Raw genomic sequence first — 17,405 nt, 5'->3', positions numbered from 1 at the left:
GCCACAATGTGGCCATCATGCGAATTCGTACTATAGCGGAAACCACGGGTGCTATTTTGTACACCGCTATTTCATTTCGTGCCTTTATAGGCGTTACGAATGTTAAATTTGCCTGACAAGGTACGTTATCAGGGCGCACGCAAACTACCAGAAACGCAGTAATGTTCGCATCATGCGCAGTGAGGACAATGATATTTCTTTACGTACGTAGTGAGTTTACGCTTGGTCGCAAACGCTATTCTAAAACTCCCTACTGAAAGCTTGTGAGAACGTTGAGAGTACGCTCCCAAATAAAGACAAATTACATATGGGGATCCTCTTCCTTAATAAAGCGTAATGTACGGTTGGCAAATATCGAAACAAACAAACAAACGAAAAACTAGCAAAAAAGCGGTAAGAAGTGAAGGCTGTGCTAGAAACCATGGGCAGCCCAAGTTCATGTGAGTGTGGTCTTCTCCCGGCATTGTACTGCAAGGGAACAGTGGGCCGTCGTCACCGTTTTCGCCAGACGTATAAAATAAATACTTATGACGCTAACGTCATGATTTCCCGCGATTGCGACGATGAAAGAAATTTGCCTTCCTGAATAACTAGCATCTCAACACGTGCGAGAGGCATCGCCGCTATAGCTCAGTGGCAGAGCGCTGGTCTTGTAAACCAGCGGTCGTGAGTTCAATCCTAACTGGCGGCTGTGCAGTTGTTCTTTTTTCTTGCGGAAATTTTCTTTTCATCCGTTGCAATTTTCTGCTTTTCTTTTCTTTATTCCGTAGCTGCACTTCGATGTTTGACGATTGAAGCATCCAAGTACACATGCTCAGACGACGCTTTATTTTTACACAAAGCTCCATCGGCACCTCTTTGAAATACGTGTCGCATTTGGGCACTCACAGCGAAAATTTATTTTCAATAAACGAAAATGCCTTGAGCAATTTTGCACTATAAATTAATGTGCCGCCTTTTTCAATAGTTCCTCAGTTTCCTATCATTGCTTTGTCATAAATCATTTGCATTCCCCTCTCTCTAATGAAGTCTAATTCGTACGGAATGACGTGTTCAGCGACTGCGGGAAAAAAATAATACGCTTATTGCCTCTGTTTGCAAGGGGCAACTCCTTTTTGTTACTTTTGTTTGCAAGCAAACACGCGTTATGTATTAGTCCACAATGAGAACTGCTCCCCTCTGCTTTTTCTTCAGTTCCTCTATACCTGTTTTTTTTTTTTCGGGGGGGGGGGGGCAGTTACTGTGCGAGCCAGTGCTTATTTCTGCTGAATACATTTTCATTTCCCGTGGTTTATTTTGTGGCTTCACTAAAAAGCACGCAATGTTGTCGATGCTTACATCGTCGCCATCGTAGCTCAGTGGCAGAGCGCTGGTCTCGTAAACCAGGGGTCGTGACTTCAATCCTCACTGGCGGCATTACTTTTTCATCAATGACACTATTATTTTTTGTCTACCATGTCGGTTATTTTCTGGAGGCAGTACCGATAAAAAAGTGTAAGATTCCATTCCCTTCTCCGGAACATTGCTATATGCAAGATACAACGACACATGGTGATGCAGATGGTAAATGCGCGATAAATATTTAGGAGGAAGCTTTAGCTCGGGCCCAACTCCGACGCGTACTATTGAAATACATGTACAGCGCAAAAACGCTTTTCTGAGATAAACCCTGGACCGATTTGAATGAAATGTGTTGCATTTCAGTGAGAAAGCTCAATTCTAGTTACTGCTGAGAGCAGAATTTCTATTTAGGGCCTGAATTTCGTTATAACGATTTTCAAAAATTTGAAAAGTTAGAAAATTATAGAAGCAGGAATTTATATATTAATAGGTCTGCATCGAGAACAGATATTGCGGTTCTGTAAACGATTCCGTTAGAACATTCAAAGCGGATAAATTTGATATGTCATGTTTTATCTTCCATGATTTCCTTACGTTGTGTGCAAGGGTTCCGCAAAAGCTGTATTTCATATTACTGTATTTCTCGAAATTCATGTGTAAAGTATCAATTTTTTTTCGCATTAGATGCATTATTAGATTTAATTCACAGAATTGTCATATCATGTTTTATTGCTGAGTTACGTTGTAAATTTGTAGTTTCGTGTTGTTAAACTTTTAGATTTTCGCCACTTCCTAATAAAAACTGACGACCTAAATAAAAAATTCTAAACCAGCAGTCACTAGATGTTAAGCTGTTCTTTCACATACAACAAACCTCGCCCAATTTTATGCATTGATTGCTGAGAAAAACTAATTCTCCTTTTACATGTATTTAGATAGGACCACCCGAGCTAAAGCTCCCTCTTAAGGAAGAACATATTTTGTTTGCTGTTTATGACACTTCTAAACCTACAACAGTCCACGTCAGTGTGATGTCTGAAGGTAGACCGAAAGGGCTACCTGATGAGCCACTTACTGTGGCTATGCCTACAGCGTCTATGCCGCTAAACGCGAAGTAATTGCAAGTTTTTATTATAGCCGTGTATGTTGGCTTTTGATAAGAGTGCAAAAAAAAAATACTGCGGCATCGTGAAAAATTTGAGCACGTTGCAAAAAAAAATATCTTGTTTGTGTTAACCCAATATCACGAGGAATGACGCCGCATTCGATATTCTGGGGCTAGGAGCTTATTCAGAACTCTTTAACATGCACGCGAGTCATGCTGTATGACTTTTTTTTTGCTTATTCCGCCAACATCGAACTGCGGCAGCGCGGCCGGGATGGCAGCATGGGACCTTGCGGTAAATGTTGAACGCCATGGCCACAGAGCGGATAACCTTAACCACGCCGGGTATTCAATTATCGGATAGCTTTATCCTTCAACATATTCTGCTATACGTGAAACGAATGCAGCAGTTGCGCACTGCAGCGCTATTTCCGCCATCTTGTGACACTTCAGTTACAGTAAATGCTACTACAACTGCATTGTTGATGCACGTTCGAACTTGTAAGCACCCGCCGTGGTTGCTCAGTGGCTATGGTGTTGGGCTGCTGAGCACGAAGTCGCGGGATCGAATCCCGGTCACGGCGGGCGCATTTCGATGGGGGCGAAATGCGAAAACACCCGTGTACTTAGATTTAGGGGCACGTTAAAGAACCCCAGGTGGTCAAAATTTCCGGAGTCCTCCACTACGGCGTGCCTCATAATCAGAAAGTGGTTTTGGCACGTAAAACCCCATAATTTAATTTTTTAACTAGTAAGCTGGTGCAAATACTGCACGCCAAAAATAACACGGCTCCGGCGAGCCGCCATTGCGTAGTGCGTTGACGAACGGTAAATTCGTGCACTATATCATTATTAATAGTATAAATAAAGTATTATTACTCTCGGCATAAGTCTTAGTCATAGTTGTTCTACATTTTTACTTCCTTGTGTTTCTTTTTTCTCTGCACCAGCACCCAGACCACAAGGTTGTAGCTCGGTATATTGAATACATGATTTATTCAATCGTTGATTGATTGATTGATTGCCGTTGCTGTGGTCATCGTGGTAGTAATTTGAAAAAACGGTACTTTCATTCTGGCTAGCCACACTGTAGTTGACTAGCGAAATCTTTGACACATGAAAACCGCTTTTTAGAGCAGAAAGATAAAAAGATAAAAAAAAAAATTAAAAAAGATAGCAGGTTACGAATTCTCAGTTTGGTAGCCAAATCTGGGATAATTTCAGCAGGTTTTCGATCGTCACACAGGCAACGACTCAATGCTGTCTCTTACAAATTTTAGGGTATAGCTCATAATTGCACTGCAGGAACACAATCGCCTAGAACTATGCAGTGCAAGTTCCACACTTATCTACCGAAGGCTTGCGTAATTGTTGTACACTGCACTGCGAAGGAACATAATTATTCCAGGACAGGAAAATGAAAGATTGAGTCAATAATTACTGAAGTCGTTGTATCAATCTGTTGAAATCAACAGATTGATGCAGGCTTATACGGGAACGATTCGTGCATTTGTGTGTGAAAGCCGAGGCCTTGTTGACCTAATCGCTTCAGCACGTCACTCTACCCAGTGGCATGTTTGCAATGAGAAGCGTCTTCACCCCACGATGGCTACGTTATCGAAAAGCTGCTTCCGTTTGATATTGTGTCCCGCGTATGTACCGCTGATTGTCGCGAGACTTTTCTTTTCTTCGTCGCTGTGTCTGTTACGTGTTCTGTCACTTATATAACAAGCAATGGAATCACATGAGCCCACACAAAAAGATTAACTAGGTTCGCAGTGTGCTGGATACTGGTGCAGCAAATGAGAATGCGCATGCAGAATGCGCAATCACAGAATGCGCATGCAAACAGCTTGACGGAGTGAAAAGAAAATGCAAAGCAAGTGTTAACACTGGCTATCAGTGTATAATATGGTGCGTCTAATTTTTGTTTTATAGTAACACTCACGAATGACTTCAGCAAAATGGCTTATTTTTGCGAGATGTCATCTCGATCAGACGAAATATCTGTTTCTGTTAATATAGCCGTATGTTATGTTGCGATTGATAAGATGGCACAATGAAGCTACAGTTCTCCCTTCAATGATTATCCAGTGTTCAGACATGTTGATCACGTTGTTACAGATACCCTACTTGCGGTGTAAGCAATAATTGTGCGCTCGAACGCGTTTCCTAATAACCTATAACCTAGAATACAAGGACGCGATGGGCCTCGCGCATACCGCTTGTAAGCGCGTGGATAGCAGCTGGCATTATTGCGTACTACTACTTGCATATACAATGACTCATGGCGTGATGTGCTGATTATCAATGCAAGGTACAACACTTTCCAGCTCACTTTTCTTAACTATAAAAGAATGGACTTTTCATGTGATGTGCTAGATTTACCTTTACCATCAGAAGAGAAAGCATTTGGCCTGGTTGGTTGAACATTAGGAGCAGTAAACAGCTCTAAACAACCGGATGAAGAGAGGGACACAGACTACAGCGCTAACAACAAAGTGCCTTCATTCTTTCAGTCAGCATATATATATACCCTATTGGAATATCAAAACTTGATGTAGTAGGAATGAATTACTTTGAGATAGCGGTAGAGTATATACCGGGTGCGGCACGTATTTGAGAACATAGTCACGCCCACACGCAAACAGACACAGATACTGGATACATATCATTTATGCCTATTTAACGTTGTGTACAGGTGGCCATGCATGCAATGAATGTCATCATTCAATGAAACGGCCGAAATCAGCGATCACAGACTCCATACACCGTTAAAACCGACCGCAGGGTGTGATGGGGTGTGTTTTCGGAACATTCGCCCTTGCGTTAACAGTAACTCCCCTGAAAGCGTGAAGCGTGTTGTGTGGGTGCCAATTGGACTCACTCTCAACTGTTCCCCATACGTAGTAGTCCATTGGATTGAGATCTGGTGAGCTGGGAGACCACAAGTTTGGAGTAATGTGGTCGTGGAGGTTTTCGTCCATTCATTCTTGCGTGGAATGGGCTGTGTGGGATGGTGCCGAGTGAGAAACATTCTGCCTCTCACGTGCTACAGCAGAAATCTAGGGCTTCACAACCGTGTTCAATACCTCAGCGTAAGCAACAGCGTTAACTCTGGCACCTTGGAGAGTAAAAATGTGAAGACACCACGTCCCCTTCACTGCTCATGGCGCTCAGGACCATCAATGATGCTGAAATTTTGTACACATGACAGTTGGAACATCCTCGAGGCCTCTGCACAGCCAGCGACCATTTCTGTGGTTCAGTACTGGTCGTGAGACGAAGCTCTTTTCAACGGAGAAAAACCAGAACATGCCAGGCTCCTCTAGGTGTTTCAGGTTGGTAAGGAGACGGTTATCTCTAGTCGGGCGGTTCTCCTAGGTTTTCTCAGACAAGAACTGTCCTCTCCGCATGGCATAAGACTTGTAGTGAAGGTCCTCACGAACCACACGTCTCACAGTGGCCTCGTCAACCTCCTCTTCCTTGGCGAGGGCCCTTATATACTTGCCAGGGTCTTCATCAATGATATCTTGGACGTGACTAATGAATTCAAGTGTCCTAGCAGTGTCAGAACAGTGACAAATTCGTTTCCTTTGTTAAACAGCATCTACATCACCCTTGGCAGCCTCCAGTTCTTTCCGAACTTTGAACACGAATGATCGGGCAACCTTCAAGAATGTTGCGATCTCTTAATCACGGTGTCCTGCAGCCAAGGACACGATAACTGCATTCCTCTTCATTTGCTGAGTTAGCTGAAGTTCTGCCATGCTTACCTGCATCAAAAAAGTATTTGCAGCTATTATGTACCTAGAGAATGGGGGTCACAAAATGTGTGTTCCCATATACCTGCCGCACCCTGTGTGTGCTGGCTGTAAAAACAAATACACTTTGTTGTTAGTCAGCGCTGTGGTCTGTGTCCCTGTCTTCGTCCTGTTTAGCGCTGTTTACTACTCGTACCTTTAACGTCTACGTTCGCTTGCCGACCATTTTTTTGCCCTGATTCATGAACCAGCTCGTTAACGTGATAGTACCTGACCTGTGGCAGAGCGTAAGTGACTGTTGGATGCTTAATTTGTGCATTTAAAACGCCAATTTTCCGCTGACCGGCACTTTGCACATTTTAGCGGCGGTAAATTACCAGGGAAATTACATGCATGGTAGCGGTATGTCTGGCGAGTTTTCTTCACCGCGCTGCTGAAATGGTATCAGCATAGTTGAAACAGCCCCACTCCTCCAGCATGGGCCCTGAATTAGTGCTACCTCTGTCGGAAATACATAGCCTCTTTAAATTGTGCTCAGTCTGCACGACTTGGGCGACTGCTGCTCTCCTTGGAGTGGAACGGCGATATCTTGAGGCAAGTGTTCATTTTAAGTGGCACGAAACAAACAGAAACAAGGAGTACTTTACTACGTTGCCCTTCATGCCTACCTGTGAGCCCGGAGCAATCACTTTGCGTCACGAATTCGGCATGAATCACGCAAACACGCGAGCACAGACGGGTACAGAGACTCTTGGCGCGCACACGCTGGCATGCATACCGACACACGCACACATGTACAGAAATTTTCTGGCACAGTATGTGTAGCCGCAATATGTATGGACCCACTTGGGCATTGAGCTTTGTCTCCCCAGGAGAGCCAACGAAACGCTCAGAGATTCTTGTCAGATTTGCGCAGATTGCTCAGATTTTTTCCAATCGGTCGTACTTCCGCAGCTAAAAAAACAAAACGCGACATAGAACATAACCTCAACTCATTTACAATGCAGTAGCTTATCAACTTATTTACAGTGCAGCAGCTTATCGTGGACTTCGAAGAGGACCATTTTAATCTACTGAATTCCCAAATTTCACAGTTAGCTACACTGTTCCAATGTCACAAAGGCTTAGCACAAATTATAAGATTGCCACCATTTTTCATATATGCTGCTTCAATATTTGCTACGAATTGCTTTAGCGGTTCTGAGAATAGTTCGAATTATCGTCCGTCTAAGAGTTCGGGGAAAGGCAAAATCGTACGGTGGGATTTTAAGCGGATTTTAGGAGCGAATATACTAAAGGTGCTGTTAGTCTTAGGATTTCTGATAAGCAGATGTATATTAAATACTCCTCGGCTTCAGTTTCTTATCTGAAACATGTGCCCTAAAGTGAGCAGCTAAAAAGGTAATTCGTAATTGAGACAACTTTTAAGCATCGTGTAGCCTAAACAATGTTCTAGGTTAATTACAAAATTGTCGTCCACATTTTTCTTGCTGCTGATGTCGGCTAGCGACGCAGCCTAGCTGAAAAAAGAATTTTAGGTATATAGACATGACAGTGATTTGTTTCTTTTGTGTGTGTGTGCGCGTGCGTCCGCGCGTGCGTGTGTGCTTGTGCGTGCGTGTGGGCATGTGTGTGTGCGTGTATGTGCGTGTGTGTGTGTGTGCGTGCGTGTGTGTGTGTGTGTGTGTGTGTGTGTGTGTGTGTGTGCGTGTGTGTGTGTGTGCGTGCGTGTGTGTGTGTGTGTGTGTGTGTGTGTGTGTGTGTGTGTGTGCGTTCTAGGTAAAAAATACGTGGTATGGTTTCACTGTAGCGAAGCAACACTCAGGGGCCGAATCTTATAACGGTTCTGAATACAAACCGTTCGCTTCGCCGCTTACGTCACTAAATGTGCCACTCCCAAGCCGGTGCTGGAAGGAGAGGACGCGACCAATAGATGAGAGGTGCCACTTCTTAAGTGTACGCCATTATATGACGCGCTAATCGAAGAATTGCAGAATGTTTCTCTCTGATAAATAAATGTAAAATATCAATTAAATTTTATAGGCCAAGTTCTGAAGTATAAACGTGTGGTGCCGGGCGTTTATGAAATGCAGGAGTAATTTATTAATGTCATTCTTTTTCATTCTCAGCCGACAGGCGTTATCGCAAGCGTAACTGTGTTGGTAGAGCGCAGCGCTATGTTGCCTGCTACCAGGAGCTCGTGTGATGCACGCATGAGGAACGCACAGCCAACACTTAAGTAGCGAGCGCGACAAAACCGTGAACTGGTTCTTAGGTACACCTTTACTAGCTGACTATATATATATCAATTTTCCTACTTTTTTCGCCCTTCGTCATCGGCTCGGACATGACTCGCTCGCCGCCGCACTGCCGCTATCCCTTCGATCTGTCCCACGGCTCGTCGCTTGATATAGAAACAATGGATCTTGAAATCGAACATTACAATATACGGACCCTGCATTGCCTGCGCGAAGTAAAATCAAAGAGTGTGGTGCTTACGATGCGTGCTGTGCCCTAAAATTGAGGAACGAAGTCTAGCACCCCCGAACTAGATAAAAAAGAGCAGCGAAATAAAAGATCTCCACAATACCTTCCCATCCTGACTGTATAGTTTTATCAGCCGAACGAAGGAAGCGCTGAATTAGCCTAGGTTGAGCCCTTCTGATTGCTGAACGGCAATCTGCGAGCTATTCACGCTGGGGATAGCACTGGGAATTCGATCTCACAACGCTAATGTATCCTTGGCATTGACTTTGAAGCGGAGGTCACGGGAAAGCTGACCCAGCCCTTCTACCGGCCAACACCGTAATTGCTAGAGCAACTTTGTGGACATTGTCGACAGCAGAGATCTACGCCATTACGATGAATGCTTCGCGCCCGACCGACATCTGGGGCTGCAGGCCGGTGGCGATAAACCGCAGCGCACAATATTCCTTCCTCTGCGTGGAATAACCACTGGCACGCTTGCACCCGAGTCTCCTCCAATTGACAGCGTAGCTTGGAAAAGGTCTACTCAGAAAGCCGCCAAGTGCGGTGCAACTCAATATCCGTCACTCCTTCGAACGCGTATCGCACTTCTAGCCTTCGTCAACACCGAAAGAGCAACGCCAAGCAGACGACGAAGGCAAGCATTAGCCTCCGAAGCAACCAACGCACGCGCGCGTGACGCCCGCATGCCTCCGGGTTAGCGCGACCGGCGCGCGTGGCCAAGGTCGCAAGCCAACAGCCAAGCCACAGCAACCCAAGCCAAAGAGGACCAAACCTTCGCCAGTTCCTTCGACCGGTTCGCTTTGAAAAATGATTGACAGATACGTGACGTATTCATAAATTGCGATACCACCCCGCTGCCTCTGACGCCCTGTGACGTAATCAAACTTTGGCCAATCAGGTGAGGCCAAACGAACGGCTCCCCAACCGAACCGTTAAGGCCGATCCACACGACGGACCAATTCTGCGGGCCGATCGGTCGCGTGATGCGAACAAGGGTGGTTGCTTGAGCTAGTTGTTAATTCATGATCAAAAATAACGTACGGCGCGAAGGACAAGGACTGTCGTGTATCGCAGTCCTCATCCTTCGCGCTGTACGTTATTTTTGATCACGTGATGCAACGTCACGGCCCGCTGCGGTCCGGTCCGGTGCAGAGCACATCCACACGCCAGACGATCCACACGACAGACCACTGGACCAATGGTGATAGCAGACGGCAGAGCAGACCAACCAGCTACACTAATGCTTTTTAGCGTTACCATTGTAATCATTCCGGCTCGAGTCCCAGAAAGCCGGGAACTACTCAATGAGGGATACCAAATAAAAAAACATCCTTTTCACTCCAAGAGGCATGGTGTCTAACAGATATATCTGCTGCACGCATGTGTAGGCGGAGCGGCGGACATGAAACGACTGGCTTTTGCTGAGCCGAAAACTAGATTGGATTTTGCTTAAGACACTCTGTTGCCGGACAACATTCGTTGGCTACGCCAAAATCACTGCGGTTTGCGTGCGGTCCGCCGCCAAAACTGACGCGGGAAAAGCCTAGGCGATTTGTTGGACCGCGAGGGCCGCGCCCTTGCGTGGGCCAACGGCGATCTGCACGAACTGGTGACGTCCTATCACGTAATGCGCGGACCGCAGTCGAAAAGAGCAATTTGGTCCGTCGTTTGGATCGGCTTTTATAAAACAAAAAAATAATGGGTTTTACGTGCCAAAACCACTTTCTGATTATGAGGCACGCCGTAGTGGAGGACTCCGGAAATTTCGACCACCTGGGGTTGTTTAACGTGAACCTAAATCTAAGTACACGGGTGTTTTCGCCCCCATCAAAATGCGGCCGCCGTGGCCGGGATTCGATCCCGCGACCTTGTGCTCAGCAGCCTAACACCATAGCCACTGAGCAACCATGGCGGGTGATCGGCCTTTATAAGATTCGGCCCCAGTATAGCTGCATCAGCCCTCCATATGAAACATTCGCTAGATGTGTTTTCTTTATCTCGGTACTTGGCTCAATGCCATGACCCCTATCACAGTGGTTATCATTCTGTCGCTCGGCGCCCTTCCGAAAAGATAGTGGAGCTAGCTCTTTCGCGACAGACCAGCGATATGAGTGGGTTTAATAGCTTGCTGGTCAGCCACAAAACTGCGTCCACTTTTTTTTGTGTGTGTATAGTTTTGGAATACCGTTTGTCACCTCATGTACGTTAAACGCAAACACCTTTGCGAGACGTTACGGCGCTCGTCCCTTCAGGACTTTTAGTTCAACGTATTAACGTATTACAGCGCAATAGTAAGGAAGACGGTACAAGACGGGGTGCCTCGCGCTAAACCTATCCAACCCAATATATTCCATTACCAATCATCCTGTCGTTTCTAAGCAAACCCATCTCGCTAGCCTGCAGACGCCGCAATAGACGAACGACCTGAGAAATCGGAAATGCTATGTGTTCATAAAGAACGTTTCAGATGAATTTAGATAAAGTGAAAGCTCACTTGAATAGTTAGTGGCGATCAGTGAGAGCGACAATGTCGCCATCACGCGAATTCCAACTGTAGCGGAAATCACGGGTGCTATTTTTTACAGCGCTATTTCTTTTCGTGCGTTTATAGGCATTACAAATGTTAAATTTGCCTGACAAGTTACGTTATCAGGGCGCACTCAAACTACCAGAAACCCACTAATGTTGGGAGCATGCGCAGTGAAGACAATGATATTTCTTTACGCACGTAATGAGTTTACCCTTGGTCGCAACCGCTATTCTAAAACTCCCTATTGAAAGCTTGTGAGAACGTTGAAACTATGCTCCCCAATAAAGACAAATTACATATGATGATCCTCTTCCTTCATAAAGCGTCATGTACGGTTGGCAAATATCGAAACAAACAACCAAACGAAAACCTAGTATAAAAATTTGTAAGTTAAGGTTCTTCTAGAAACCATGGGCAGCGCAAGTTCGTTTTTGTTTGGTCTTCTCCCAGCATTGTATTGCAAGGGAACAATGGGCTGTCATCACCATTATCGCAAGACGTATAATATACATACTTATGACACTAACGTCGCGGTTTCCCGCGATTGCGACGATGAAAGAAATATGCCTTCCTCAATAACTTGCATGTTAACACGTGTGAGTGTCATCGCCGCTATAGCTCAGTGGCAGAGCGCTGGTCTTGTAAACCAGCGGTCGTGAGTTCGATCCTCACTGGCGGCTGTGTGGTTCCTTTTTTTTTTTTTCTCGCGGCGATTTTCTTTTATTCCGTTGCAATTTTCTTGCTTTCTGTTGTTCATTTGGAAGCTGCGCTTCGATTTTTGACGACTCAAGTACACCAGCTTTGAGTATGCGTTATTCTTACAGAAAGCTCTATCGGCACCTCTTCAATATGCGTGTCGCATTTGGGCACTTACGACGAATATTTATTTTGATTAACCGACAATGCATTGAGCCATTTCGCTCTAGAAATTAATGTGCCGCATTTTTCAATAGCTCTTCAGTTTTTTATCATTCCTTTCTCATAAATAATTTGCCAGTCACCTCTCTCTAATGATGTCTACTTTGTACGGAATGATGTGTTCAGCGAGTGCAGGCAAAAAATAATACGCTTACTTGCCTCTGTTTGCAGGGACCACCTCCTTTTTGTTACTGCTATTTGCAAGCAAACACGCTTCTCTATTGGTCTGCAATGAGAACTTCCCCCCTCTTCTTTGTCTTCAGTTCTTTTCCTTGAATTGTTATATATCTGTTCTTAATGGGCCGGTTACTGTGCGAACCAGCAATTTGTACGTACGCGTATTTCTACTGAATACATTTTCATTTCCTGTGTGGCTAATTTCGTGGCTTCACTCAAAATCACACGATGTTGTCGATCTTACCTTCATCGCCACCATAGCTCAGTGGCAGAGCGCTGGTCACGTAAAGCAGCGGTCGTGCGTTCAATCCTCACTGCCGCCATTACTTTTCTATCAACGGCACTATTCTTTTTTTTTTCATCGTCTACCATGTCGGTTATTTTCTGGGCGCAGTACTGATAAAAAAGATGTGATTCCGTTCCCTTCTCTGGAACATTGTCTATATGCAAGATATCCCGACATGTGGTGATGCAGATGGTAAATGCGCGATAAATAGTTTGAAAAAAGGGTTAAGAGGAAGCTTTAGCTCGGGCCCAACTCCGACGCGGACTATTGAAATACATGTAAGGGGCAAAAATGGTTTTCGGAAATAACCCCTTGACCGATATTAATGAAATGTGTTGCATTTCCGAGAGAAAGTTCAATTCTAGTGACTACTGCAAGCGGAATTTCGATTTAAGGCATGAATTTGTTTAAAATATTTTCGAAAATTCGAAATTTCAAAACATATAAGCGCGAATTTTATAGAATATTAGCTCTACATCAAGAACAGATATCGCGGTTCTGTAAACGCATCTGTTAGAACATTAAGAGCGTACAAATGTGATATGTCATTTTATATCTTAGATAATTTCGATACGTTGTGTGAAGGGTGCCGCAAAAGCTATATTTCCACAGTACTGTATTTCTCGAAGTTCATGCGTAACATATCAATTTTTTCCGCATTAGATGCACTATTAGATGGAATTCACAGAACTGTGATATCATGTTTCATTGCTGAGTTACGTTGTAACCTTAGTAGTTTCGTTTTATTAGAATGTTTGATTTTCCCGACTTTTTAATAAGAACTGACGACATAAATCAAACATTCGTAGCCAACAGTCACTAGATTTAAATTTGTTTTTTTAAATGCAACAAACCTCGCCAAACTCGGTACAGTGGTTGCTGAGATAAACGAAGTCTCCTTTTACATGTATTTAGATAGGAGTAAAGGCCGCCATTGGAATCTGAACCTGGCAACGTTTAACGTTAGAATGTTATCTAGTGAGCCGAGTCTAGCAGTGTTCTTGGAGAAATTAGATGGTAGCAAATGCGATATAGTAGGGTTCAGTGAGGTTAGGAGGACAAAAGAAGCATATAGAGTGCCTAAAAAGCGGGCACGTCCTGTGCTACCGGGGCTTAGCGGAGAGACGAGAACTAGGAGTCGGATTACTGATTAATAAGGATATAGCTGGTAAGATGCAGCAATTCTATAGCATTACCCACAGGGTGGCAGGTCTCCTTGCGAAACCCAATAAGAGGTCCAAATTGGAGGTCGTACAGGTCTACGCCCCTACATCGAGTCATGATGACAAGAAGTCGAAAGCTTTTACGAAGACGTGGAATCGGCGATCGGTAAAGTCAAAACAAAATACACTATACTGATGGGCGACTTCAATGCCAGGGTAGGCAAGAAGCAGGCAGGAGACAAGTCAGTGGGGGAATATGGCATAGGCTTTAGGAGTAGCAGGGGAGAGTTATTACTACAGTTTGCAGAACAGAATAATATGCGGATAATGAATTCTTCCGCAAGCGGGTTAGCCGAAAGTGGACATGGAGGATCCCGAATGGCGAGACTAGAAATGAGATAGGCTTTATACTCTGCGCTAACCCTGGCATCATACAAGATGTGGACCTGCTCGGCAAGGTGCGCTGCAGTGACCATAGGATGGTGAGAACTCGAATTAGCCTAGACTTGAGGAGGGAACGGAAGAAACTGGTACATAAGAAGCCAGTCAATGAGTTGGCCGTAAGAGGGAAACTAGAGGAATTCCGGATCAAGCTACAGAACAGGTATTCGGCTTTAACTCAGGAAGAGGACCTTAGTGTTGAAGCAATGAACGCCAATCTTATGGGCATCATTAAGAAGTGTGCAATAGAAGTCGGCGGTAACTCCGTTAGACAGGATACCAGTAAGCTATCGCAGGAGACCAAAGATCAGATCAAGAAACGCCATAGTATGAAAGCCTCTAACCCTCCAGCTAGAATAGAACTGGCAGAACTTTCTACGTACGTTAATCAACAATCGTAAAACAGCTGACCTAAGGAACTATAACATGCATAGAATTTAACATGCTCTCAGGAACGGAGGAAGCCTAAAAGCCGTGAAGAAGAAACTAGGAATACACAAGAATTCGACGCTTGCTCTACGAGACAAAGCCGGCAATATCATTACTAATATGGATGAGATAATTCACGTGGCTGAGGAGTTCTATAGAGATTTATACAGTACCCGTAGCATCTACAATGATAATGTGAGAGAGAACAGCCTAGAGGAATTTGAAATCCCACAACTAACGACGGAAGAAGTAAAGAACGCCTTGGGAGCTATGCAAAGGGGGAAGGGAGCTGGGGAGGATCAGGTAACAGCAGATTTGTTGAAGGATTTGGGAACATTGTTCTAGAAAGACTCATGACGTCGAGCGCAGCAGAATCTAGCAAGACCGCTAACATGATCCTAGTCCATAAAAAAGGGCACGCCAAAGACTTGAAAAATTATAGACCGATGAGCTTACTGTCCGTTGCCTACAAAGTATTTACTAAGGTAATCGCAAATAGAATAAAGAACACCTTAGACTTCTATCAACCAAAGGACCAGGCTGGATTCCGTAAAGGCTACTCAACAATCGACCATATTCACACTATCGATCAGGTGATAGAGAAATGTGCGGAATATAACCAACCCTTATATATAGCTTTCATTGATTATGAAAAAGCGTTTGATTCAGTCGAAACCTCAGCAGTCATGGAGACACTACGGAATCACGGTGTAGACGAGGCATATGTAACAATGCTGAAAGATATTGTTGCGTACTCCAGGGTAGCGTATCGTACTGCTGCCGAGTAGTAGCGGCGCCTGCCTATCGAAGCTCGACCGACGTTACTTATTGGGTAACGTAGCATTGTCGGCGGATTGCAGGCATCCGGTAGACCATGGCGACCAAGCAAGGGCAAGACGATTTCTAGTGCGAAACATGTGCGGTTTATTCAAAGGTAGATGAACGAAAATGAGAAGAGAATGAAGTGTTCAAATGTACATTTCGGAGCCCCTTAAATAGGCTCTCTACAATCGTGAGCGGGATCTTGCTTCCGTCGACGTCACATGACCGGCACAAAAGAGGGCCCCCCCTCTTCTGGTTATACCGAGCCTGCTGAAAGGAAGAGGTCGTCCCGCCTTCTGGAATTTTAGACGCCTGTACGCCTCTTCTGCGCGTTGCGGGTTCGTAGAAGTTCTCCTATAGGTCCAATTCGAGAAAAGGGTCTCCCTAAACTCGCACACCCACACTCACATACACACACAAAGCAGGCCTGTACATTGCGGGGCTTCCGGCAGACAAGCAGACATCGAAATGGACATCGCGAATTAGAAAGTCACGCTTCATTTCTTCGAGGCCTGGTGGAAGAAGGTCGGGTTAGAGAAAGTTCTTTAGCAAACAATAGCAAGCAAAGTCACGCCTCATTTCGACAAGGCAGGGTGAGATGGTCGGTTGAAATTCCTTCAAGACGTGGTGCCAGACGCCAACCCTAAGAATATCTATAGCGGCTCCACAGCCACCGTAGTCCTCCATAAAGAAAGCAACAAAATCCCAATAAAGAAAGGCGTCAGACAGGGAGATACAATCTCTCCAATGCTATTCACAGCGTGTTTACAGGAGGTATTCAGAGACCTGGAGTGGGAAGCATTGGGGATAAAGGTTGATGGAGAGTACCTCAGCAACTTGCGCTTCGCTGATGATATTGCCTTGATTAGTAACTCAGGAGACCAATTGCAATGCATGCTCACTGACCTGGAGAGAAAAAGCAGAAGAGTAGGTCTAAAAATTGATCTGCAGAATACTAAAGTAATGTTTAACCGTCTCGGAAGAGAACAGCAGTTTACGATAGCAAGCGAAGCACTGGAGGTGGTAAGGCAATACTCTTACTTAGGGCAGGTAGCGACTACAGATCCGGATTATGAGACTGAAATAATCAGAAGAATAGGAATGGGCTGGGGTGCGCTTCGCAAGCATTCTCAAATCATGAACAGCAGGTTGCCACTATCCCTCAAGAGAAAAGTGTATAACACCTGTGTTTTATCGGTTCTCACGTATGGGGTAGAAACCTGGATGCTTACGAAAAGGGTTCTGCCTAAATTGAAGACGACGCAACGAGCTATGGAAAGAAGACTGATGGGTGTGGCGTTAAGGGATAAGAAAAGAACAGATTGCGTGAGGGAACAAACGCGGGTTAATGATATCTTAGTTGAAATCCAGGAAAAGAAATGGGTATGGGCAGGACATGTAATGAGGAGGGAAGATAACCGATGGTCATTAAGGGTTACAGACTGGATTCCAAAGGAAGGGAAGCATAGCATGGGGTGGCAGAAAATGGGTAGAGGACGTTAAGAAGCTTGCAGGGACAACATGGCCACAATTAGTGCATGACAAGGGTAGTCGGAGAAGTATGGGAGAGGCCTTTGCCCTGCAGTGGGCGTAGCCAGGCTGGTGATGATGACCTGCGCTAAAGCTTCCTCTTAAGGAAGAACATATTTCGTTTGCTGTTTATGAGGCTTCTGAACCTACTGCAGTGCACGTCACTGTGATGTTTGAAGGTAGACCGAAAGGGCTACCTGATGTACTACTTACTTTGGCTATAACTATGGCGTTTGTGCCGCTAAACGGGAGGTGGCTGCAAGTTTCTATTATTGCTGCATATGTTGGCTTTTGATACAAGTGGAAGTAAAATACTGCTGCATCGTAAACTTTTCGAGCACGTTGCAAAAAAAAAATATCTTTTTTGTGTTAACCCAATATCACGAGGAATGATGCCGCCTTTCGGTAT

At 44.8% G+C, this 17,405-nt stretch overlaps 1 protein-coding gene and 3 non-coding genes across 7 annotated transcripts in view; all 4 read left to right on the top strand.

Annotated features, from left to right (window-relative positions):
* LOC135900146 (phospholipid-transporting ATPase ABCA3-like) overlaps window positions 1–17,405 on the top strand; it is a 153,054-nt gene that overhangs the window by 43,277 nt on the left and 92,372 nt on the right. The gene's annotated exons all lie outside the window — the stretch shown is intronic.
* TRNAT-UGU (transfer RNA threonine (anticodon UGU)) lies at window positions 620–691 on the top strand. Its single transcript has one exon. It is a non-coding gene; the product is annotated as a tRNA-Thr (tRNA).
* Window positions 1,345–1,416, top strand: TRNAT-CGU (transfer RNA threonine (anticodon CGU)). The gene has a single exon. It is a non-coding gene; the product is annotated as a tRNA-Thr (tRNA).
* TRNAT-UGU (transfer RNA threonine (anticodon UGU)) lies at window positions 11,839–11,910 on the top strand. Its single transcript has one exon. It is a non-coding gene; the product is annotated as a tRNA-Thr (tRNA).

Source organism: Dermacentor albipictus, chromosome 4 (genome assembly GCF_038994185.2).
Source record: "Dermacentor albipictus isolate Rhodes 1998 colony chromosome 4, USDA_Dalb.pri_finalv2, whole genome shotgun sequence".
In the NCBI taxonomy this organism is placed as follows: Eukaryota; Metazoa; Arthropoda; class Arachnida; order Ixodida; family Ixodidae; genus Dermacentor; species Dermacentor albipictus.
Note: the sequence above shows the minus strand (reverse complement) of the source record. Positions and strands in the feature narration are given on the sequence as shown.